This window comes from Oryx dammah, unplaced genomic scaffold, assembly GCF_014754425.2.
Source record: "Oryx dammah isolate SB20612 unplaced genomic scaffold, SCBI_Odam_1.1 HiC_scaffold_26, whole genome shotgun sequence".
NCBI lineage: Eukaryota > Metazoa > Chordata > Mammalia > Artiodactyla > Bovidae > Oryx > Oryx dammah.
This window is the reverse complement of record NW_024070210.1, coordinates 58,114,968-58,139,402: the sequence shown is the minus strand read 5'-3', so window position 1 is coordinate 58,139,402 and position 24,435 is coordinate 58,114,968. Positions and strand designations below refer to the sequence as shown.

Here is a 24,435-nt window from a genome sequence, read left to right as displayed (position 1 = left end):
AGTTCTTCACAGAGATTAGTTCAATTATTTCTCACATCATTCCAATAAGGTGGAAGTGCTTATCACTCCTGTTTTATAGGTAAAGAAACTGAGGCATAGAGAAGTTAAGTAGCCTCCCCAGGATCACACAGCAAGTGATAGAGCCAGGATTTGAACCCAAACATTCCAACCTCAGAACTCCACACAGTATGAAACAGTTCAAAGCAGATGCCTCATGATCACTGAGAGTTACAGTGTGTGGAAGCAAAGTACACATGCACACAAGTGCAATTTGTTTTTACAAGAAAACTCTCACAGCTGAGGACGATGGAAAGCCCATTAGATCTTAAAGAACATGTAATGAGTAGAGAAAAGATAGTTAAAAGTACCTCACAAAAAGCTGTACTTCTCAGCATGTTTATAAATTTGTAAATGTATTCCATTATGCATATAGGGAGAACCATGGAGCTCAGGGCTGCCACAGTTGTCCTGCATGTGGGCATCCTCTGGAATTGTGCAGTGCACAGACTACTCATCCTTACATGGTGGGCCCCCAAAGCAGGCTTCTTTATGCCTGTAAATTAATACAGGGGCCAAATGGAAGCCTATTATGAGGCTTGAGTTAGTGTGGCCTTAAAAAACTAAGTAAAAGAAAGTGTTGAAATGATAAACTGACTGTCACAGGGACATGAAAAGCAGACATCTATCCCAAAGTGGCTGCAGACTCTCTGACACCACACTTTCCCATTCAGCCACTATACCAATGTTCCAGTGTCCCTTAACCTGCCACTGCACTCCACACACTCCCTCCCATACTACCCAGACTGTAAAAATGATTGTCCTTCCTCCTCAGCCTCTCTCCCATCTTTACCCACTACCTCCTTTTTGAAGACCCAGACATGCATCCATCCATCATTCCTGCATTCATTCAGCCAACATTTTTGGAGCACCTACCATACCCTGGGTCCTGAAGTAGATGCAGAGTAACACAGATGGGGAAGGCATCCTCACCATCAAACTGCACCCAGTTTAGAACAGGAGTTAAACAAATAAAGAAAATTCTCTCCAGGAAGTTTTATAACCATCTCTTTATTCCCCAGCTAGAGGAATTCTCATGTTTTGGAAGCATTTACAGTGCATATCCTTATAGATTAAGCAACAATTTGAAACACTTAAAGCAGAACAAATACATTGTAGAGAAACAGGGAAAATATTGTGAAAGCTGTAAATCAGTAAGTTTATATGTCTGTATCTCTTCTGGGTTCATTTTGTGAGGAGGCAATGAAATGCTAAGTTAAAGCTCAATTGATTTTCTCCCGATGCTTGCCAAATTCTTGATATCACATGCTACTGTTTCCAGGATTCAAGGAGTCAGCTGAGCAAAAGTAACTTATACCTCCTCCTACCCTGGGAATGATTTCTATTTTTTCATTAAATGTGTGAGGCTTGAACCAGACAGCTATACAGAGTGCGAAAATAATTTCATCCCCAAAGACATAAAGTAACAAATTACCTACTGGAACAACCACAGGTGAAAGACTTTAAAAAAAAAATTATTTGTTATGAATATAAAATCCCAGCTGGCCATGCATGTTCCACTGAGACTTGAAGCCTTATCTTAGTAGACTATAGTAAGCTCCTTTAGAGCAGAAGCTATGTCTTATTTATTTGTCTAGCCCAGGCATTCAGCTCAGGGCTCAGTAAGTATTTGTGAATATTTTATACTACTGATAAAAGCAGAAGTCTGTGTCATTCTCTGATGTCTTGTCATCCCTAATATTCTAGAGAGAGTGGCATTAGAGTTTTTTCTGCTTGGGCTTTTTGGGGGGACATTGGTAAGCATAAGGGGGTTGTTTTGCTTTATTTTTTTAATTGAAATATAGTTGATTTACAATGTGTTAGTTTCAGGTATGCATCAAAATGAGTCCGTCACACACATATATATGCACATATATATACATGTATATTCTTTTTCATATTCTTTTCCATTATAGATTATTACAATATAGTGAATACATTGGATTGGTCAAAAAGTTCATTTGAGTGTTTTTGTGAAATATTATGGAAAAACCTGAATGAATCTTTTGGCCAACCCAATAGTTCCCTGTGCTGTATAGTCGGACCTTGTTGTTTATTTTATATATACAACAGTGTGTATCTGTTAATCCCAAACTCCTAATTTATCCCTCTCCTACTGTTTTCCCCTTTGGTAACTGTAGGTTTGTTTTTTTAGTGTCTGTGAGTCTATTTCTGTTTTGTAATTAAGTTCATTTGTATCATATTTTTAGATTCCACATGTAAGTGGTATCATATGATATTTGTATTTTCTCTGTCTGACCTCACTTAGGATGATAATCTCTAGATCCACCCATGTTGCTGCAAATTTCATTCTTTTTATGACTGAGTAGTATTCCATCATATATATGTATACTACACCTTCTTTATTCATTCATCTGTCAATGTTTTATTTTTGAGATATGTCATAATCTAGTAGAGACCAGGATGAAATCAGTGACCTTGTCTTTCAAGATAGCTTAGATATTGACCACTGATTGTTCCATTTGATGAGTAAGGTAAGGTGAAGTCGTTCAGTCGTGTCCGACTCTTTACAACCCCGTGGACTGTAACCTACTAGGCTTCTCCGTCCATGGGATTCTCCTGGCAAGAATACTGGAGTGGATTGCCATTTCATTCTCCAGGGGATCTTCCTGACCCAGGGATCGAACCTGGGTCTCCCGCATTGGAGGCAGACGCTTTAACCTCTCAGCCACCAGGGAAGCAGGGCACATTTGATGAGTAGGGCTATTAAATGATCTTATCTGCCCTGTGATCAGCACTCAAGAAAATAATTGTATCTCAGACTCTAGTACACATATTGTTGTTCAGTCACTAAGTCGTGTCCAGCTCTTTGCAACCTTGTGGACTGCAGCACACCGGGCTTCCCTATGCTTCGCTCTCTCTGGGAGTTTGCTCAAACTCATGTCAAGTGTGTTGATGATGCCATCCAACCATCTCATCCTCTCTCGCCTTATTACCTTAAAGTTTTGCTGTATTTTCAACTCAGGAATTGCAACCAACCCCTTCTATGACTCTAGACTTCACATCTCTTCTAAAGGCTGTACAAAGGCTATGAGCCTTCTTCAATCCCATGCTATCCCAACAGTATGCCCTGGTCTAGATTCCCCAGGAAATCCATGTGCAAACAGGAAGTGGCTTAAGAAGCCATGCTTGGTCTGAAAAACACAATATATATGTCATCTCACCTTCAACAGAATGTAATATTTAATGTCACAACCCTCTTCCTGTCCAGCTTGGCACTGGCATTTTGTTTGGCATGGTGGTGAGAAATGTAATAAAACCACGTGAAGTTTTCCTTCCAGAGCACTTCTTAAGGGAACTTGGTTGCTTTACAAGAAATTCCTATTGCACAATAGTCGAAAAATGCCCCTTCTGTGCACTAATGAGAAGATTCAGGGCAAAATAAACACATTTCATTTTGACCATATTTAGAACCCACAATAAAAAGGAGTAAAAAGATAAGTTGATGAAATTTTATCTTCGTATTCCAACATATTATTCACTTTCTCTTTTTTACTGTAATAACATGGGTTTCCCAGGTGGTCAGTGATAAAGAATACGCGGGCCAATACAGGAGATGCCTTTTTGATCCCTGTGTCAGGAAGAGCCCCTGGAAAAGGAAATGGCAACCTACTCCAGTATTCTTGCCTGGAGAATCTGATGGACAGATAAGCCAGGCAGACTGCAGACCATGGGGTCACAGTCGGACATGACTTAGTGACTAAACCACCAACTTCTTAACATAATGGCACTTATATACATTTTCAGAGGATTTTCATTTTACTAAGTATTGAATTACATACTGCCAGTAAATCCATTTGAAATTCTCATTCCCAACTCTTATGATTTGGCTATAAAGATTCAAAAAGAAACCAAGACATTATGGAGAAACCAGTGGCTACAGCTGCAGGATCTTAACATTTGTTTATGTTGTAAATTTCTTCCTCTGAGAAACCAAAATGGTTTAAAATTGTGGCATATCATGCTGGTCCTTGATGACTGCCTTCAGGTATGTGTTTGGAAGAGCAGCTGTGGTGGCCGTGCTCTGAGTTCCCTTCTCCACCTCACCCCAGCAACACATCCTCTGAACTCTACCGTTATCTACCAGGCTAGCTGGGGGATGCTGCACCAACTCCCTGCCAATGCCCTTCTAAAAGCACAGTGACAAAGGGGCCTTATTGATCTGAAACAAACTTTTCAATTTTAAAATTAGGCAAGTGATGGTAAAATAGAAGTATTTATTTTTTTTTTTTAATTTTTATTTAAATTTATTTATTTTCAATTGGAGGATCATTGCTTTACATTATTGTGTCATTTCTGCCAAACATCAGTATGAATCAACCATAGGTATACATATGTCCCCTCCATCTTGAACCTCCCTCCCACCTCCCACCCCATTCCACTCCTCTAGATTTATTATTGTTGCAAAACAGAAAAAAAGAAATATGTGTTAAAGATGTATGCCAGATACTCAAGAGTTGTAGTTTTTTAGTTCCTGCTTACACAGTATTGTTTTCCTGTTTTTTGATCCATCATAAGGATTAAATATGATTTTCAGAGAGTCATGGTTAGATGCCTCCTACAAGCCAACTCTTCCTAAAGTAAAGAATACTCATAAATATAGAACTGATATTGGATTGATTTTTGTTCTCTTTTCATTTTTCTTGATCCTGCAGTGCTGGTGTTGGAGAAGGCAATGGCAACCCACTCCAGTGTTCTTGCCTTGAGAATCCCAGGGTCAGTGGAGCCTGGTGGGCTGCCATCTATGGGGTGGCACAGAGTTGGACATGACTCTGAAGCAAGTTAGCAGCAGCAGCAGCAGCAGTAGGCTCCTCTGTCTATGGGATTTCCCAGGCAAGAATACTGGAGTTGGTTGCCATTTCCTTCTCCAGGAGATCTTTCTGACCCAGGAATGGAACCCAAGTCTCCTGCATTGCAGGCAGATCCTTTATGTCTTCCTGCAAAACCAGTTACAGTAAGACAGAAACAAAGCAAACTGGCATGTGGTACATGAAAGAGATCAGGTGTATTGGGGTTCATTCTTGCAGAATTATATAAAACTGATCTTTATACCTGCTTCTCCTTCCTATTAAGTATGGATAGTAACTCATTCATTTTTTTCACTTATTTACTTAATTCATACCTTCATTCAAAGTACTAACTAGGAATCAGTTGTTTGCTAGAACATGAAAAAAAAATAGAAAAGAGTGATAATCCTTGCTATTTCTTTGGGGAGACAATATCTACATTCATGAAACAATTAAAGATTTATTTAAAATATGTAAGATTTAATTGTAAAAATAATAATAGATGTGTTTACTGTGTGCCTGAAACTCTTTGGGTTTTATAGATATTAATCCTCCCAACAGCCTTGCCAAGTAGCTTCTGTTGTGATTTCATTTTACATGTGTTGAAACTGAGGCCTAGAGAAGTTAACTAACTAGCAGTTAGTAGCAGAGTGAGGATTTAAATCCACAATTTATTCTGGTTCCAGAGTTCAGGCTCTTTGGCCACTGCCTACCATGCATATTTTTTTCTTTGAAATAGGAACAACAATCATTTTTGAAACACTTTCCTGAATCATCAACAGAGAGGCATTGATTATATTTTAAAATTCAGCATAAGGATGTATCAATAAATGTGTTACTCATAAATGCTTACCTTTTAAGCTTCTAGATTAGACTGTTTTCTGATTTGATTGTGATTAACATTTGTGGGAAAAATGATAAAATACAAAATACTCAGGATCTATATAAAATTTATACAAATCAAGTCATTGCAGTTTTACTTATTTCCTTTTGCCTCTGTTCTTATAGTTCATGACTGTAAAAGTATAAGTCATATTTTTATTTAGGGAGAACCATGCTCATACATTTTATGTAGAATGAAATTGTTGCAGCCTGAGGTCACTCTGGGAAGCCAAGAGCAGAAGATATGAGCAGAACCTCAGTGATGGTCTAAGGTTCAGGCTATGAAGAAGTGGTATTGGAATTTTTAGAAAGCAAGAATAGCAGGAAGAAAAGCCAGGATTTGGAAATGAATATAGATATCATGATAGGAGGAATGACTGTCTTACGCAATAGTGTGAGAAAACTTTTATAAGCGGCCTTGAGCACCAGGCTGAAAAGTTCAAACAAAACCCCACAGACAAGTATAAAAGTAAAGAATTGACTCATGCATGCATTCATATAATTACAACACTGGAAGGGACCTTGGATAGCATCCATTCCAACTCCTCCTTTTACGATCATAGAGTCTAAAGACCCAGAGGCCACTTCCAGTGTCGCTTACCGAGTGGCAGAACTAGAACAGTGCACAGCTGTCCTGATTCCTCATTTAAGGTCATTTCCAATGGCCACTCTGGGAAGCTCACCTGAAAGAGGCATTTGGTTCAACTCAAGGGAGAAAAAGAGGCTGGGAAATCTGTGAGGCATTATTGCAAAATTCAGGTAAAACACAAGAAGCTTAGTGGAGATGGTAAACTTCTTGAGAAAGAATTGAGGGAATTTGATTGAGTAACATTAATAAAGAGACGGAAAGCACCAAGGTGCCTCCACATTGGCATAGCTTTGACAGAAATGGGGAATTTGGACAGAGATGTCACTTGGGCATAGAGGTCACCAGTTCAGATTTAGTGCCCGTGAGAATGAGGTGACATATTACACCCAGTTCATGTGGGATCTTCCGTAACATGATGATCAGATTCCAGGGCCCTCTGCATTTTCTCCGTTAAGCACTTACCACCATCATTAGCATGTGAGCAAGTCCTTGCCAAGACTGTGAGATGACACTGAACTCCGTTTTGCTTTGGAAACCATTGTCTGCCCTAGGCTAGGTATTGTTGGTGGTTTCTTCTAATGCCAGCCTCCTGCGTGTTCACCTCCCCCAGAGGCTGAACAGCAGAGTGGCAAAGAGGGTCAGCTCTGAAGGCAAATGGACTGAGATTGAACCCTGCCCTACAACTCTTTCCTCGTGTAATTTGGGCAAACTTCTTAACTTCTTGGTAACTCTCTCTCCTCATCCCTAAAATGACACTGTGATCAGTACTTACCTTCTAGCACTCTGAGTATTAATTGAAGTAATACATGTAAAGCACAGCAAACACTCAATAAACAGCAGCTCTGACTGTGGCAATTCCATGATTCCTCTCTGCTTTATTACAGTTCTGGAGGTTTTTTTTTTTCTCTACAACAGCCTGGAGTGCTAGAACATTTCCTTCCTATCAGGTACCCATTCCCTGCAGCTGCTGTTGTATCCTTAGCATGTCCCATTCACTGCAGGAGTTCCCCTCTGCTTCTCCAGCAAAGGTCATCCTAGGCCCCCCAGATCCTTAGGACACCTGAGTCCCCCACCCAGTGAACCAGCTTTCCCCCTCACAAATAGGCAACTCAGGTTTGTTCTGGGAAGGGGAATGACCCTTTCTCCATAGTCATGCAATCTCACAATGTAAAATTGTGATTAGGCCACCCAGCTTTCACCAAAGGGCTCTCATATTTGGCAGATCACCCTATATTGGAGTTCATCTAGCTAAAGGTTCAAAAGTAAATTCTTTGCCTCTGAAGCAGGACTGAAAAGGAATTGAAAGCAGAGAGGCCCCTAAACTGAGATTCAAATCCAGGCTTCACATTTACTAGCTATGTGACTTTGGATCATGTAGTACATCTGAGTCTTGGTTTCCTCACTTGTAAAAATAGGAATATTAATCCTGATTTTCCTGTGGTAAGGATGTGAACATGTAGTACCTGACACATAGTAAATCTTCAACAAACTCTGACTCTTGCTATTCTTCTTTTTCTTATTATCATCATATTACTGCCATGATTCCATCATCCCCCAATTATGAGTATACCCAATATTTGAAAATGGAAACATCTTTCAGCAAAGTGAGATCTTGTTTTTGGCTTTAATAACTCAGCAAATTTGTGGCTGGTGATGACAGGCAAAATCCAACATCAGAAGCCATCAGAGTAGAGTGGCAGCCAAACCGTAATCTCATCATTTTGATTTCATCTTCAGTGTTGGCTCCTTAAGCTAGAGGCGCCAATGCCAGGACCAAGAATTTCAGGCTTTTTTGTAAGGCCAGAGAATTTTAATGCCATGGGGTGCTGAGCTAAAGCACAAAGAGGAGTTTGGGAAGACTAATAACTACTCTAAGGTCTCAAGTCAATATGGTGACACTACCGCCTGCTTCATTTTTCTATAGTCTTTATAAAGATATCACAGATCACACAGTAGTTTTAGGCCTTTTCAAGAGCTGCTTGAGGTACATAAGCAAGCTAGAGATGATTTATAGCTTTTTGGTTTCATCTGCCATTGAGTTTGAGAAGTAGAATGAGGTGACCTCTCTAGACAAACAAATGAGTTGGCAGTGACACCCCTAAATCCCTAACTGGCCCTGTGCAAGTGACACCTTTCCCAGTGTATGAAGATAACCAGTCCGAACTGCAGTAGCATCTTATTCCTCCTCTGTACAGTCAACAGAAAAAAGCTAGGCTTAGGTTTGCAGCAGAATGGCAATTAACTCCCCTGGTCCCCACTAGTCAAGGGTTGTTTGGGTTAGAATTCTAGCAGACTATTCTTCATGCAGAGCATCTTTCTTCTTTATTATGTTCTCTGGCATTTTTACCATCTGTATTACTCTGTTCTCATCTAATTTGATCTTAGACATTTTAAAAGATGAAATTACATTAGACCCTTACAAAACTAAGCACTGGGCAAAGTTTAAAATAAAGATGGTCTATAGGTTTCTACTCGGTTATGTAACAAAAAATATATATTATAAATACAGTGGGCAGAAAAGCTGCCCTCTGATGAAATATTTTCTGGATTCTATGAGAATAGAACCCTGACAAGTATTCTAGTTCTACTCTCTTTAAGCAAATTTCAACTGAGAGCCTCAGACCTTCTAAAGCTACTATTGCCCCAGCACGCCCCTATCCCCCCACAACCCCGATCTGTCACATCTGTGCCTGTCACAATTCTCACTTGTTTGGGCTCTGACTAAGCTAAGCTGTAAGGAACTAAATGGAAGGGTATAAAGAAATTCACAGGCTCTACTGAAATGCTACAGAACGAGACTCAGAATCCAGATAAGGACCAAAGGGATCACACAGCGCAGCTCTCCCATCGCGTAAGCAGCTTGACTCGACCACTGCCACCACTAGGGACTATACGCCGTGGCTGGCACCACTACCACTGATCAGAAGGAGGCCCAAACTTTTCAGGCTTCTCTGTGCACTCACTCCAGTATTAAAGCCCCCCCGTGGGGACACCCAACTGGCCTCCTACCAGACACACAGTAGTGATGTCCTCAAACACAGAAAAGAGATTCAGAGGACGGGCAGCCAAAAAAACAATGTTCCCTTTCTCTTCTGTCTTCCTCTACCTGCTCCCATTCTACCTTAAATTTAGTACAAAGCTTCTTTTTTTCATAAAATCTTTTTTTTTAATCCTTATTTTTCCTGTTTCACAGATAGGAAACACAAGCATCTTAATTCGGACTTCCATAACAAAATGCCATAAACTGGGTGGCTTACACAAGAAGCATTTATTTCTCACAATTTTGGAGGCTGGCAAGTCTAGGATCAAGGTGCCAGAAGATTTGCTGTCTAGTGAGGACACACTTTCTGGTTTACAGATGCCCACCTTCTTGCTGTATCCTCACAAGGCAGAGAGAGCTCTGGTTCCTTCATCTTCTTATAAGGGCACTGATTCCAAGGGGCTCCACCCTCATGACCTCATCTAAACTTAAACACCTCCCATCTACCCCCAAATAGCATCACACTGGGGATTAGTGCTTCATATGTGGTTTTTGGTTTGGTTGTTTTGGATTTTAGGAGAACATAAACATTCAGTTCATAGTACTAAGCCCCAGAGAGGTTAAGTGACTGTAGAAGTTCATGAAAAGTGAAAGTGAAAGTCATTCAGTTGAGTCTGACTCTTTGTGACCCCATGGACTGTAGCCTGCCAGGCTCCTCTGTCCATGGAATTCTCCAGGCAAGAATACTGGAGTGGGTAGCCGTTCCTTTCTCCAGGGGATATTCCCAACCCAAGGATCAAAACCAAGGTCTCCTGCATTGCAGATGGATTCTTTACCATCTGAGCCACAGGAAAGCCCAAAAGTACTGGAGTGGCTAGCTTAGGCCTTCTCCAGGGGATCTTCCTGACCCAAGAATCAAACTGGGATCTCCTGTATTGCACATCGATTCTTCACCAGCTGAGCTATCAGGGACAGAACAGTACCTATCACTTCTAGATTGTTGCTACATGTATGAACTTTAAAACACTACTTTGCTTTGTCTTTTATTGTTGCTTTAAAAAAGATATTCTGTTTTTGTTTTGCCAGTGGAACCTTTGAAAATTTTTCTAGTGAAATTTATGAGACATCTCAATTTCTTAGGTAACCAAAAGCAGAGCTGCTTGGGTTGAAGAGTAAAAGAGCACAGAAGACAATCTGCTCAGAACCCAGATAGGAAACACAGGAAGCTCACAACCTAACTGGCACATCACATAAGCAGCTTGGCTCTATCACTACCCTCACTAGGGACTACACAGCACGGCTGGTACCACTGCCACTGATCAGAAGGAGCCCCAGACTTTCCAGGCTTCTCTGTGTCACTCACTCCAACATTAAAGCCCCCAGTGGGAACAATGCTTACTTCAAACATGCAAAGCACATAGAGGTATGAAAACTGCTCTTGTTTCACTCAGTAAGAGAGGTCGGCCACCCCTAGTCCATTTCCTGTCACTGCCCCTCCAGCCCTGGACTCAGGGACAGGAAATAGCTCTGAGTTTAAATAGAGAAGTAACTGTTCATACCCAAATTTGTCCATGGCTGTGGTCCAGCATTTCTCAAAACATGTTCCATAGAACGCTTGTTCATCAGGATATTAATAAAAAATAACTAAGAAGAATAAAAATGTTTCATTGGATCTCACCTTGGCCAAGTTTATGAAAAACAATAGTTTTGTAAAAATTAAACAATTGCATACCCATAAGGAAGGACTCTCAGTGTTGTGACACTCCAAATAAGAGGTATAGTGTCTAGAATTTTCCAAACATTTGATCAGAAACCTATTGCATTTCTTAGAGCCAGTCTCTGGAATTTTGGGGTTTAATTGTACTTTTTAATGCCTACTAACCATTTGGCTATTTTTAGAAGCAGGATGAGTTGGTTCTTATGCAGCCATTTTTCTTACAAGAATTCTTATAAAACTTGTAAATCCCAGAGGAATTGCTAAATTCACTCAGGAAAGTGAATTTATTTATTGCGCCCTTATATCTGAAGGACCTGGTTTAGGTAGGAGCGTTTCTCTATAAGGTAAGGGTATAGACAGTAGCTCGGAAACACTCAGAAAATCTTAGGCCTGGATACTCTCAAGATAGTAACAACAATATTACAACTAGCTAATTAAAGAAGTCTGTAAAGTGCAATTATGAAACACAGTGAGGTGAAGGGAAATTTGCTTTCAGATTCACTCTTCTTAATCCTGGTGATTAGCCTTCAAAGGACGTGGAGGTGTCTGTAAAGGTCTAATTCAAATGCAAGAAAGGACCAAAATTCTAGAAAAGAAATGATTTAGCCAGGTGGAAGGCATTGAGCTGCCCAGGGCAATCTATTACATCCATGAGTTATCATTTGACCCTGTTGAAGTCAAATGTGTAGCCTGATTTATCAATGTCTACAGTCCCCTATTGCCTTTTGCTTCAGATGAAACCTGCTCAGCCTGGTATCTAATCCCTTCCTCAGCCACATCTTTATCTCAGCAATTCATTTTTACCTTAGATAAATCACTTACCTAATGCAAGCCTCAAGGCTCTTTTTTTTTTTTTTTTTTTTTTAGTATAAAATTGGAATAATCCTAACTGCTCTGCCAACTATCAATTCTGAGGTTGTGTTGAGAATCAGTCATGTTGATCGGGACCAACACTAGCCTATACTGAGCCTTTGTGCTAATTAGAAAAAAAGTGCCCTTACTGGAAGTATGCAGCCTTCTGGCTCAGGCTCAGCTAGTGGCACAGACTAGATTTCAGTCCCACATACCTTGGAAATCTTGTACCACCCACCTAATTGCATATCTAATATCAATGGATATAAAAGAATTACATGAACTGAAAAATGCTTTCATCAGGCAGTTTTATAGAGTGGGCAGTGGCGGGACCCAGAGATCTGGGTTCATTGCTGGCTATGCCACAACAGCTGTGTGACAGGCAAACTCAGGGACTTCTTTGAGCTCCAGTGTCCTTGTGTGTAGGAATGGGAATGATAGCATCTAAGAGTGGAAGATTGAGATCATGCTTGAAAAGTACCTGGAATATGTAGTAAGCACTTAATAAATGCCAGTTATTACTATTACTATTTCTTAAAGCTTAGAAAAATGGACTTTGGGACATTTTTATTCCAACATAGATCCTACATTCTAGCCAAATCTTCTCCTTCTTCTTGACATAACAACGTACACCAGACAGTTTGCACCCTTCCAAAACTGTGCTGCTTCTTAATGGGAAGCAAGTCACTCTGCCAGTCCATAGCTCTCTTTTATCATTCCCTTGGTATTTTCCCAATCACATACATTATTCTTCAATATTACTAGAGAGTAGCAAATAACTTATAATACTAAATTTGAAAAAGCAAGGTATAAAATTGTATTTTCAAGACTTCAATTTTGTTAAAAAAAATAACTGAAAAAATATATATACACAGGCAGTCCATGCTTTACACAGCTTAATATACATAAATTTCAGTTACCATGGGCTAGGTAAATAGCAGTGATCTTTCAACAACTCAGTTCAAATTTCAGTTACTCGAGCATATTAACTGTAATTCTTTAAAAATTCACTGCTAGCACTTTAGTCCACAAATCATTGTGTAAATGGCAGGTACATTTCACGATCAGTAGCCAGTCGTATCGCTGCTTTCCATGACTGTCCATCACGGCCACTGTGCTTCTGTTCTTCAGTTCATGTACAGATTGCAGAGTGTACGGTTGCTTTGCCTCCTTGTCTCCCAGCAACAAACTCATGCAGCATTTTTTAAAAACTGAATAATTGAAGAGGAAGTTGGTTAAGAATGATGCAAGTGCCCACATAAACGAAAAGTGATAGCAGTAAAATTTGAATCAATGTAACCAGAGTTATAGGAGAACTATCTAACCATGGGATGTTGACCCTGCTGCTGTTTTAGAGACTCTAGATATGGCCACAGCCAGAGCACCTTAGGGAATGTAAAACTGACAAAAGTGAAGAAGTTGGAGAAAAAAGATGGAAATGTCCCAGAAAAAGTGATGATGGCAAAAAAAAAAAAAGACAAAATAAAATACGATAACAATAACAACACTTTATAAGAATAATTCTAAGAGATATTTTCCATCATTGAAAGTGCAAAGGATAAAATGTTGGAAGCTGATCTAAGATTAGAAGGGAGTATGACAATTTGCCAAGGCATAGAAAAAATGATTGATCTGTATCATAGCTTTACAATGAAAAATAGGCAAGCATTATTCAAACTGCAAAGAAATAAAACAATGTAATTCTCAGTGTTTCTAATATTTTAAATTACAGAGTATTAAATACTTTAAATTTCTATTTTCCTGTACGTTTTTAACCAGCAGTAAGAGAGTTTTCAATGTTTTGACCCAAAATGCTAAAAGTCACAGAACACTTGGATTTTTCCCATTGATGATTAAAATGACCTTGCATGATTTTAGCTTGCATAGTCACTTTTATGGTCAAATACTTACATGAAAAAGCTATCTGTACTTATATCTCTATATTAAAAAAAATGACTAGATGAAAGTACACCAAAAAGTAAACATTGGTATTAGAACTATAACTGATATAATTTTCTCCTTTGAAATTTTCAGTATATTCAAATTATTCTTTAATTAGCATATATTACTTATAATCAGAGAAGAAATTGTTATTTACCAAAAGATTAGTATCAGCCGCCCTTGGTTGGCCCTCTCTGCTCCTGGCTCAGGACCTCTCAATCAAAATATACATAAGAAACCTTGTTGCTGATTAGTTCTTTAAAGGCCTTTGGGTTATTGTCTGATTTTTTAGTGATCTCAACAAGATAGACATTTCTTATGTACAGAGACAGTATATAGGAGGTGTTACCTTCTCTTTTCCTAGAGCCCTGAACAGTGTTCTGAATACATAATAGGTGCTCAATAATATTTCTAGCCCAGCTCTCAAAACCTGCCAGGAGTTGCTGGGGGAAAATCAACCCCAAAGCAGCAAGGAACAATTAAATGATATTTAAACACATTAAGAAATTTCATATAAAAGTTGTTAGGTATTGTCATTTAATTAAGAATTAAATTTTTTCTTCTACAAACAACACAAGGGTTGAGAATCTAGAGGACCCTGTATCCTGATGGCTACATTTTTGGTTTCCATAGTTACTTTAATTCAGTCTCGGAGTCTTGCCACATTTCTTCGGATTGCAAGAAATGGAGTTAAATTCTTTATCCACATATACATAGAAAAAGAAAAATTATGATTGTTACAGAAACCACAACTTCTATTTCTTAAATATCATTCATTAAAAACTAACAAACTATCTCACAAATGACTTTTTAAATGTAAGTCCTTTGTTAAAAATAGATGAAGTGCAATGAAAGACAAAATTTCTGTCTTCCCGGTTGAGACACCTGACTTCTTTTTGCAGATTTCACTCTCCAAGTCAGTTCAGGCGTGGGAGCTGAGGGACGTAGGCAGAAGTGGCAGGTGTATAATGCCATTTCTGTCCCTCGATTTAGTACACAATGCATCTCGTAGTTTCTACTTGAACCCCCTTTTCATTTTCCATGGTAGCCTGATAAACTGCATTTCACTACCTCTCCCTCAACTTAGAGGAACATGACTGAGGCCTGTGTCATCACATTCCGCCTCCAGAAGGAGGTGAATTGGGCAGAGGAAGAATAGGCAGAGGGGCCCTCATGTGCTGCCAGAAAAGCACTCCAGATTTTCCCTTTTGACAGAGGTTTTTGTAGTATAGTTTCTAACCCAGCCCAAGAAACTCTATCTTCCATCAGAGACTTTATCATTTACCTTTTCCTAAAGAATGGGAACAAGTGAAAGCAAAGGCAAACAAATTCTGATTTCAGAATGTGTCTGGAATTTTTAGCTCTCCCTACCCCCAACCTTTTTAATGAATAGCAGCCCCCTTCTCACAGGCTTACTAAATCATACCTGTCACAATATGGAAATAAATGACTGTTTGCAGAGTTGTGTCCATACCAGCCAGTATTTGGCTGCTGCATGTAAATTCTAGTACATCTCAGGGGTCTTTCTTCAGGTCCCTGCCCCTCAGCCTTGGGAGGCAGCACACAAATGTATCAGACAGAGTGAACTCCTGCTTTCCAGTGGCAAATCCAGTTGATTCTGTCTGCCCTGCTGGAGTTTGTGAGTTTCATTCCTAAAGAGAATAATCTACATAAACCCTGACTCCCACTCCTGGATACCAGAATACTTGTTTGATATTTTAAGTAAAAAACTGAAGATGACAATTTGAAATGTGTTTAACATATATTTATGAAGGCCACCTTTGCACCTTTATGAAATTTCCATTCCTCTGTCCCAGGAATAGAATCTCCATACTTTCTGAATCAAAGATATGTCCAAAGAGGCTGGCATTCACACATGTACATTTGGGGACAGCAACACAGGGTGTGCGAAATGGAAATACCAGACTGCATAATTGATAGAGCCCAGATGAACTCAGGACATTTCTTATACCTCTTCCAGGAACTTAATAAGAACAAGAAGTGAGTACGTGATGTAACCCTCTTCCACAAGAGGAACCCAACTCACCATTACACTTGGAAATGGGAAATTAGGGTGGGGAAGGTCTTTGTGTTTTAGAGGTGGCAGGACTTGAATCAGAGCTGGTAAGCAAAAACTGCTTTGAATTTTCATTTCTTCAATTGAAGAAGGTACTGTAAGAAAAACTGCCAGAACATGTATGGAAGAGAAAGAGCTGAGTGATGCCCCATTGGGTTGACTCTGGATAATCTAGTCTCAACAGAAGAGAGAGTCTGGAACTGTGTTAGAAGTGGAAAGAGGGAGTTTTGGGGTGTTCTTGCAGCCTTAGTATCCCCATCCTCATATTATCCCTGGAGCCCATGTGGACCAGTGAACCAAGATTCTTAAAATAGACAGCACTAGACAGATGCCTATAAAATATGACTTGAGAATTTCTGATAGACTTATCTTGCCAAAGCTACATCAGTCCCCTCACTCTGAGAGTCTGAAATTCTACCTTCTAGAGTTCCAGTTTTAGGCTCAAGGATCATTACCAGAAGATCCTTTTGAACTCAGATTTGTTGCCGAGAACATAATGTATACTATTATCTCCCATTTCTCCAGATTAGCTTGTGAAACATTTGAACTTCCCTTTTACAGAGACTGGGGAAAAAAGCACTACAGAATAATGGGACAGGAGACTGGTAAATTTTTATTATATTAGAAAGGATGAGAAGAAAACCTGTTTCCAGAGTGAACAGAAATATGAAAGTATCTTTGACAGTGTGAAGTTTTGCCCCTGGAGTAAAGTGTCAGAAAGAAAAAGAATATTTAGAGAGGAGAGCCAAGGGTGAAGCCTGACAGCATCCAATCCAGCTGTATCTGCCAAATCAAAGCAGGCAAAGGGAACCTGCTGTTTTCATAGAAAAGGCAATTGACCAGAATGAACTGAAGGTAATGTTTGTTATTTATTGTCATTTTGATGATAGCCATTCTGACAGGTGTGTGCTGATATCTCATTGTAATTTTGATTTGCATTTTCCTGATGATTAGTGATTTGAGCCTCCTTGTACATATTGGCCAACTCTATGTCCTCTTCAGGAAAATGTCTATTCAGATCCTCTGCCCACTTTTTAATTGGGTTTGTTTTTCTCATGTTGGCTTGTATTACCTTTTTGTATACTTTGGGTCTGAAAGTGAAAGTCTGTCAGTCGTGTCTGACTCTTTGCGACCCCATGGACTATGAAGCCTGTGGAATTCTCCAGGCAAGAACACGGGAGTGGGTAGCCATTCCCTTCTCCAGGGGATCTTCTCAATCCAGGGATTGAACCCAGGTCTCACAAATTGCAGGCAGATTCTTTACCAGCTGAGCCACCAGGGAAGCCCATATTTTGGATATTAAGCCCTTATTGGATATATCCTATGCAAATATTTTCTCCCATTCACTAGGCAGTCTTTTCATTTTGCTGATAGTTTCCTTTCCTGTGCAAAAACTTTTTGGTTTAATGTAGTCCCATTTGTTTACTTTTGCTTTTCTTTTCCTTGTCTGAGGAGACATCTAAATAAATATAAGTGAAGTCGCTCAGTTGTGTCCAACTCTTTGCGACCCTTTGGACTGTAGCCCAGCAGGCTCCTCCATCCATGGGATTCTCCGGGCAAGAGTACTGGAGTGGGTTGCCATTTCCTTCTCCAGTGCATGAAAGTGAAAAGTGAAAGGGAAGTCGCTCAGTCGTGTCCGACTCTTAGCGACCCCATGGACTACAGCCCACCAGGCTCCTCCACCCATAGGATTTTCCAGGCAAGAGTACTGGAGTGGGTTGCCATTGCTTTCTCTGATATATATATATATAACTGATGTAAAAAAAGCATACTGCCTGCATAGAATTTCTGTTGTTTCAGTTCTTACATGTATTAATCCATTTTAAATTTATTTTTGTGCATGGTTTGAAGAGTAGTCAAGTTTTGTTTTGTTTTGTTTTGGCATGTAGCTGTCCAGTTTTCCCAGCAACATTGTTGAAGAATCTGTCTTTCCCCCTTGTATATTCTTAACGTCTTTGTCATAGACTAATTGCCCACATGAATGCAGGTTCATTTCTAGGCTCTCTATTATGTTCCATTCATCTATGCATCTGTTTTTATGCCACTCTCATACTGTTTTGATGACTATAACTTTGTATTACAGTTTGAAATCAGGGCATGCAATACCTCTAGTTTTGTTCTTCTTTCTCAAGATTGTTTTAGCTATCTGGGGTCCTTTTTGTTCCCATATAGATTTTAGAATTATTTGTTACAGTTCTATTTTAAAAAATGTTGTTAGTATTTTGATAGAGATTGCACTGAATCTGTAGATTGCCTTGGCTAGTATGGTCATTTTAATGATATTAATTCTTCCAGTCCAGGAAGACAGTATATCTTTCTGTTTGTGTTGCCTTTAATTTCTCTCATCAGTATCTTACAATTTTCCAAGTATAAATCTTTTGCTTCCTTCAGTTTATTCCTAGTTATTTTATTCTTTTTGATGTGATAATAAGTGGGATTATTTTATTTTTCACTTTCTAATAGTTTATTGTTAGTGTATAGAAATGTGTGGATCACAATAAACTGTGGAAAATTCTGAAAGAGATGGGAATACCAGACCACCTGACTGGCCTCTTGAGAAACCTATATGCAGGTCAGGAAGCAACAGTTAGAACTGGACATGGAACAACAGACTGGTTCCAAATAGGAAAAGGAGTACGTCAAGGCTGTATATTGTCACCCTGCTTATTTAACTTATATGCAGAGTACATCATAAAAAACGCTGGGCTGGAAGAAGCACAAGCTGGAATCAAGATTGCCAGGAGAAATCTCAATAACCTCAGATATGCAGATGACACCACCCTTATGGCAGAAAGTGAAGAGGAACTAAAAAGCCTCTTGATGAAAGTGAAAGAGGAGAGTGGAAAAGTTGGCTTAAAACTCAACATTCAGAAAACGAAGATCATGGCATCCGGTCCCATCACTTCATGGGAAATAGATGGGGAAACAGTGGAAACAGTGTCAGACTTTATTTTTTTGGGCTCCAAAATCACTGCAGATGGTGACTACAGCCATGGAATTAAAAGATGCTTACTCCTTGGAAGGAAAGTTATGACCAACCTAGATAGCATATTAAAAAGCAGAGACATTACTTTGCCGACTAAGGTCTGTCTAGTCAAGGCTATGGTTTTTCCTGTGGTCATGTATGGATGTGAGAGTTGGACTTTGAAGACAGCTGAGCGCCGAAGAATTGATGCTTTTGAACTTTGGTGTTGGAGAAGTCCAAGTCCCTTGGACTGCAAGGAGATCCAACCAGTCCATCCTAAAGGAGATCAGTCCTGGGTGTTCATTGGAAGGACTGCTGCTGAGGCTGAAACTCTAATACTTTGGCCACCTCATGTGAAGAGTTGACTCATTGGAAAAGACTCTGATGCTGGGAGGGATTGGGGGCAGGAGGAGAAGGGGCTGACAGAGGATGAGATGGCTGGATGGCATCACCGACTCGATGGACATGAGTCTGAGTGAATTCCAGGCATTGGTGATGGACAGGGAGGCCTGGCGTGCTGCGATTCATGGGGTCTCGAGGAGTTGGACATGACTGAGTGACTGAACTGACTGATAGAAATGCAACCAATTTCTGTATATTAATTTTATACCCTGCAATTTTTTTAAATTCATGGATGAGTTTTAGTAGTTTTTTTTATGATATCTTTAGAATTTTCTATGTATAGTATTATGTCATCTGCAAACAGTGACAATTTTACTTCTCCCTTTCTAATTTGGATTCCTTTTATTTACTTTTCTCATCTGATTGATGTGGCAAGGACTTTCTTTACTATGTTAAAGTATGTTCCCTCTACAGGCTTCCCTGGTGGCTCAGATGATAAAGAATCTGCCTGCAATGCAGGCGACCCAGGTTTAATCCCTGAATTGGGAAGATTCTCTGGAGAAGGGAATGGCTACCCACCCCAGTATTCTTGCCTAGAGAATGAACAGAGTATCCTGGTGGGCTACAGTCCATGGCGTTGCAAAGAGTTGGACATGACTGAGCGACTAACACTAATACACTATGCTCCCTCTATACCCACTTTATTGAAAGTTTTTATCATGAATTGATTTGAATTTTATCAAAAACTTTTCCAGCATCTTTTGAGATGATTATATGATTTTTATTCTTTGTTAATATGGTATATCATGTTGATTAACTTTCAGAGATTGAATCATCCTTCCATCTCTAGAATAAATTCCATGGTAAAGGATCTTTTGATGTATTTTTCTGGCATGGAATAGGATCTTTTGATGCATTGTTGGATTCAGTTTGCTATTATTTTGTTGAGGATTTTTGCATCTATGTTTATCAAAGATTTGGGCCTGTAAGTTTCTTTTTGTGTGTGATATCTTTGTCTGGTTTTAGAACCAAATGATGCTGACCTCATAGAAGGAGTTCAGAAGCATTTCTTCCTCTGTAATTACTGGAATATTTTGGTAAGGGTAAATTTTGGTAGTATTTACCTGTGAAGTTATCTGACCCTGGACTTTTGTTTATTGGGAGTTTTTGAGCTACTGATTCAATTTCACTACAGGTAATTGTTCTATTCATATTTCAATTTCTTCCTGGCTCAGTCTTGGAAGCTTGTACATTTCTAGAAACATTCTGAGTTTAATACTAAAATGTTGCCAATAATTAATTAATGGTATTTGACTGTGAATGAAGTATAAGTTCTCAATCTTAAGTTTATAGTTTTTTTTTAGGCTTCACAGGATTTTGTATGTGTTTTGTTTTGATTTGTTCTTGTGAAAAATGTTTTACTTCCACTAGTGATGAAATCATAGCCACCCGCTGTTTCCTGTAGCTATGAAAAATTATGTCTTGCTGCTTGCAAAACTAATGTTCTTACTGATTTTCCTTCCTCACCATTTTGAGTAAAAAACAGCAACAGCAAGCGACAAGGCCTGAGACTGAGAATTGCCCATTATTTTTATGTCTTCTCTTGTCAGAGTAATTCTCAACCTAGACTTCACATTAGATTAAACTATGCAGCTCTTTAAAATTGTGATATTTTCAAGGGGAGAGCCTGCCTTGTACGTGTGTGTGTGTGTGTGTGTGTGTGTTAAATTCCACAGGGAATCTTATGCACAGAGAGTCAAGAACTCTCACTTTATTGACGTCAGTGAATATTTGCAAACAGTTTAATTCTGGGGTCAGGAGTTGATTTCAATCTCTATTTTGAACAGATCCTTACTATGTAGGGATCCTGCCAAATAATCAGATCAAAATATCTTGTGTGTGCTCCTCTCTGCCTGGTTGTTTCTCCTGTTGCTTCCACAAAAGTGGGAGAGGTAATCTCCTTTATAGGTCACCTGTGTAGCTGAAGGTGCAAAGTATCATCAGGAATGACTGTTTAAATGCATTACTTTATACAAGGGAGAAATTGTTTTGTGAGTGTTGGTCTGAGCTGTGGCTGAGCCCCAAGCCTTATGGTTAAGCAGTGACGTTTCTGTGGCCTGTGAACATAGCTCACTGTGTGGACACATTGGTGGATGAGAGAGTCACCCGGAGCGGAGCCTCACTGCCCTGGTTCAAAAGTTCATGGGCCCAGAAAGGGTGGTGGTAGAGTAGAGGCCAGACAGAAATGCTTTCTTTCATACAAGGGAATCCAGGGAAGCAATGCAACTCCTGGTTCATCTGGGTATTCAGTGCCCTGCATGTTAATATACATGGGGGTCCTCAGATTTCTTGCTGTGTTAATACAGGTTTATACCCTATACAAATGCTTTCCCCCACTGGTAAAATTGCATATCATTTGACAGGTATTGTAAAAATCCCTTTTGGGAATATGTATTTAATATTTCCAAAGAGCTTAATTCTATTAAATAAAAGAAGTCATCAGTCCATGAAGTAACATAATATATAGTGTGCATATTCATTCAGACATTTTCTCTGACATGTGATAAATACTGCAACACAGGTATAAGCTCAAGTCACAAGCTAGGAAATGAGCAAGCACAGAGATAAATCAGATATGCATCAGATCAGAGTGCTTAGCTTAAGACTTTAAAGATAAATGCTTATATAGGGCAGAACACGGCACATGCTACACAGCACAGTTAAAGTTCTTGCTGTTTCAGAATAAGGAGATTGACTCTCACCGAAGGCAATCAGGAGAGGCTGTCTGGAGAAGGAATCCCTGGACCATGAGGGTGGGGGGGATTTGGACAACACTGGGCTTAGGGGAGGTACAGCCGGGCAGTTTTCCAGGCATAAGACAGAAGATCTAGGGCATATACAGTAAATCTGGCCAGAATATGAAATGTGTAAAGAGGCACTTCCGAATCTTCTAGAGGGCCATCTTGGGTACTGAAGCTCTCTGTGCACAGTTTCCTTATCTGTAAGAGGGGGATGAAAATAGCTCCTCCTTCAGAGGGTATGTGAGAAACAAATGAGTTAATGTATGTAATGTATTTAGAACATCCTTTGGTACACAATGTCCTCTAAGTGTTACAGAGTTAAAATGTTAGACCTGTGTTATTATTAGTGAGAAGGGTAAAGAGATTCCAAGACCAGATGGCTGTAAGGTCCTTCTATCTCTAAGCACTCAACTTGCAAACCCACTAAGAGTTTTGAGTGACTCCTGAAGGAGGATGCCAGCTTCCCAAAGCTATTGTGCCACCAAACCTGGGGACAATTTTGGAGAACAATGTGAGAAGAGACAGAGGCCTGGGGACAAAGAAGGCTCTGAAAACACAGGGCTGCTGCACCCAACTGGAGTTGAAAGAAAAGGAAAGGAGCCCTGTTAGGTCATCCCCCTTTCTCCTAGTGGAAAATTTCCTATTTTAAATTTCCTTTGGCTCTTCTTTTGTGTCCTCTTTGGCAAATAAAGGATTAGAGAGAGAGAGAGAAAAACAGTTTTTCTGTGGATAAGAGAAAAAATAAATAAGAAAAACAACCAAACTAAAATGAGAAAGAAAAAGCTACAGAAATCATCATTATAGCCTATAGTCACAGACACATAAAGTGGCCCCAAGAGCCAAAGCTTCATCCTTTCCTTTCATGCCCACGGCAGAAGCTCAAGAAGAGTAACTGAGAACCAACAAGGCAGGTTGTCTGGTGCTGGGTGTGAGGCTATCCCCTTCCCTCGCTTGTTGTAGCTCTCTGCCTCTCCAAGGCAGGTATGGGCTTTCTCAGTCCCTTTTGGCCTTTTTACTTCAGGCTTGGGAGTCAGGTTTTAAATGATAATGAGCTCCCAGGTAAAATTCTCTTTGTTAAATGCTGAAAGAAACACCACTGAGACCCTCCTAGTTCACTGGGCATGATCCCTTTGGAGTCTGCTCTCCCGTCTGAGTGACTGCCAGGCCCTCAGGCTTCAGAGAGGAAGCCCAGAGTCCTGGTCTCCATTTCCACTCCCATGGCCCTTCTGATCACCATCACACAGATTCCCGACTATTCTCACCTGCAAAAAAAAAAAAAAAGGTGTCAGAAGACAAGAAGGCCCCAGTCTGAAAACCCCTACAGTTTATAACTACAGGTGACATTGTTACCGTTCTAATTTTAATTACAGCACTCTCATTTTTTTTTTCCAGAAAAAGCTATAAACAGGAAGACAAATTTGATTTGTATTTTTTCCCCTATCTTACCTCAAGCACTCCTTTAAATTGCCGAGGGGAATGGGTACTTGAGCATAGACAGAGTTATTATAGTGGATAGCAAAATAAGATATGCTGAAGCTCAAGGGCTTAATTTTTTGCTTCATTCAAGTAACATATTTCAAAAGAGCAGCAGTGATTGGAACATAATTTATTTATCAACAGGGATCTGGATTACTCCCTGTAGTTGACTCTGAAATACATTTGACTCTTGCAGAGTCCTATAACCAAGGTGAGAAAGGGTAGAAACAGACCTAGAATTACAATTAGCAAAGGGAGAAGAGTTCACTGTGGATATTTATCTTCACTGGCATCTGGCCACCAAACTCTGGGTCTTTCTTCACAGCTCCTGACACATCCATTTGTAAAGCAGGTTAATAATAGCATCATACCTACACCCCCACAGTTACAGCTAAATAACCATTTCCATGGTAAGCCTTTATTTCCCAGCAATTTAGAATTTAAGACAGCAATTGTATCTACAATATCTAAGCCCAGAATTTATTTTTGGCTTTCTCAAAGAAAGTTGTACCCATTTAACACTGCCTGAAATGAGAGGAATATGTTTTTAAAAACTATAGAGTTTAATTAGCTCAGCAATTTGCCTTTCTCTAAACCATCAATGCTCTATGCTATGGGAGATCAGTGGAGAAATAACTCCAGAAAGAATGAAGACACAGAGCCAAAGCAAAAACAACACCCAGTTGTGGATGTGACTAGTGATGGAAATAAAGTTCAGTGCTGTAAAAAGCAATATTGCATAGGAACCTGGAATGTTAGGTCCATGAATCAAGGCAAATAGGAAGTAGTCAAACAGGAGATGGCAAGAGTAAGGATTGAAATTTTAGGAATCAGTGAACTAAAATGGACTGGAATGGGAGAATTTAACTCAGATGACCATTATAGCTACTACTGTGGGCAAAAATCCCTTAGAAGAAATGGAGTAGCCATCATAGTCAACAAAAGAGT

General features: G+C 39.6%; 1 protein-coding gene and 1 non-coding gene across 3 annotated transcripts in view; one reads left to right on the top strand and one right to left on the bottom strand.

The window, feature by feature from the left end:
- FRMD6 (FERM domain containing 6) overlaps window positions 1-24,435 on the top strand; it is a 262,617-nt gene that overhangs the window by 97,702 nt on the left and 140,480 nt on the right. The gene's annotated exons all lie outside the window — the stretch shown is intronic.
- On the bottom strand, window positions 2,684-2,756 carry TRNAW-CCA. The gene has a single exon. It is a non-coding gene; the product is annotated as a tRNA-Trp (tRNA).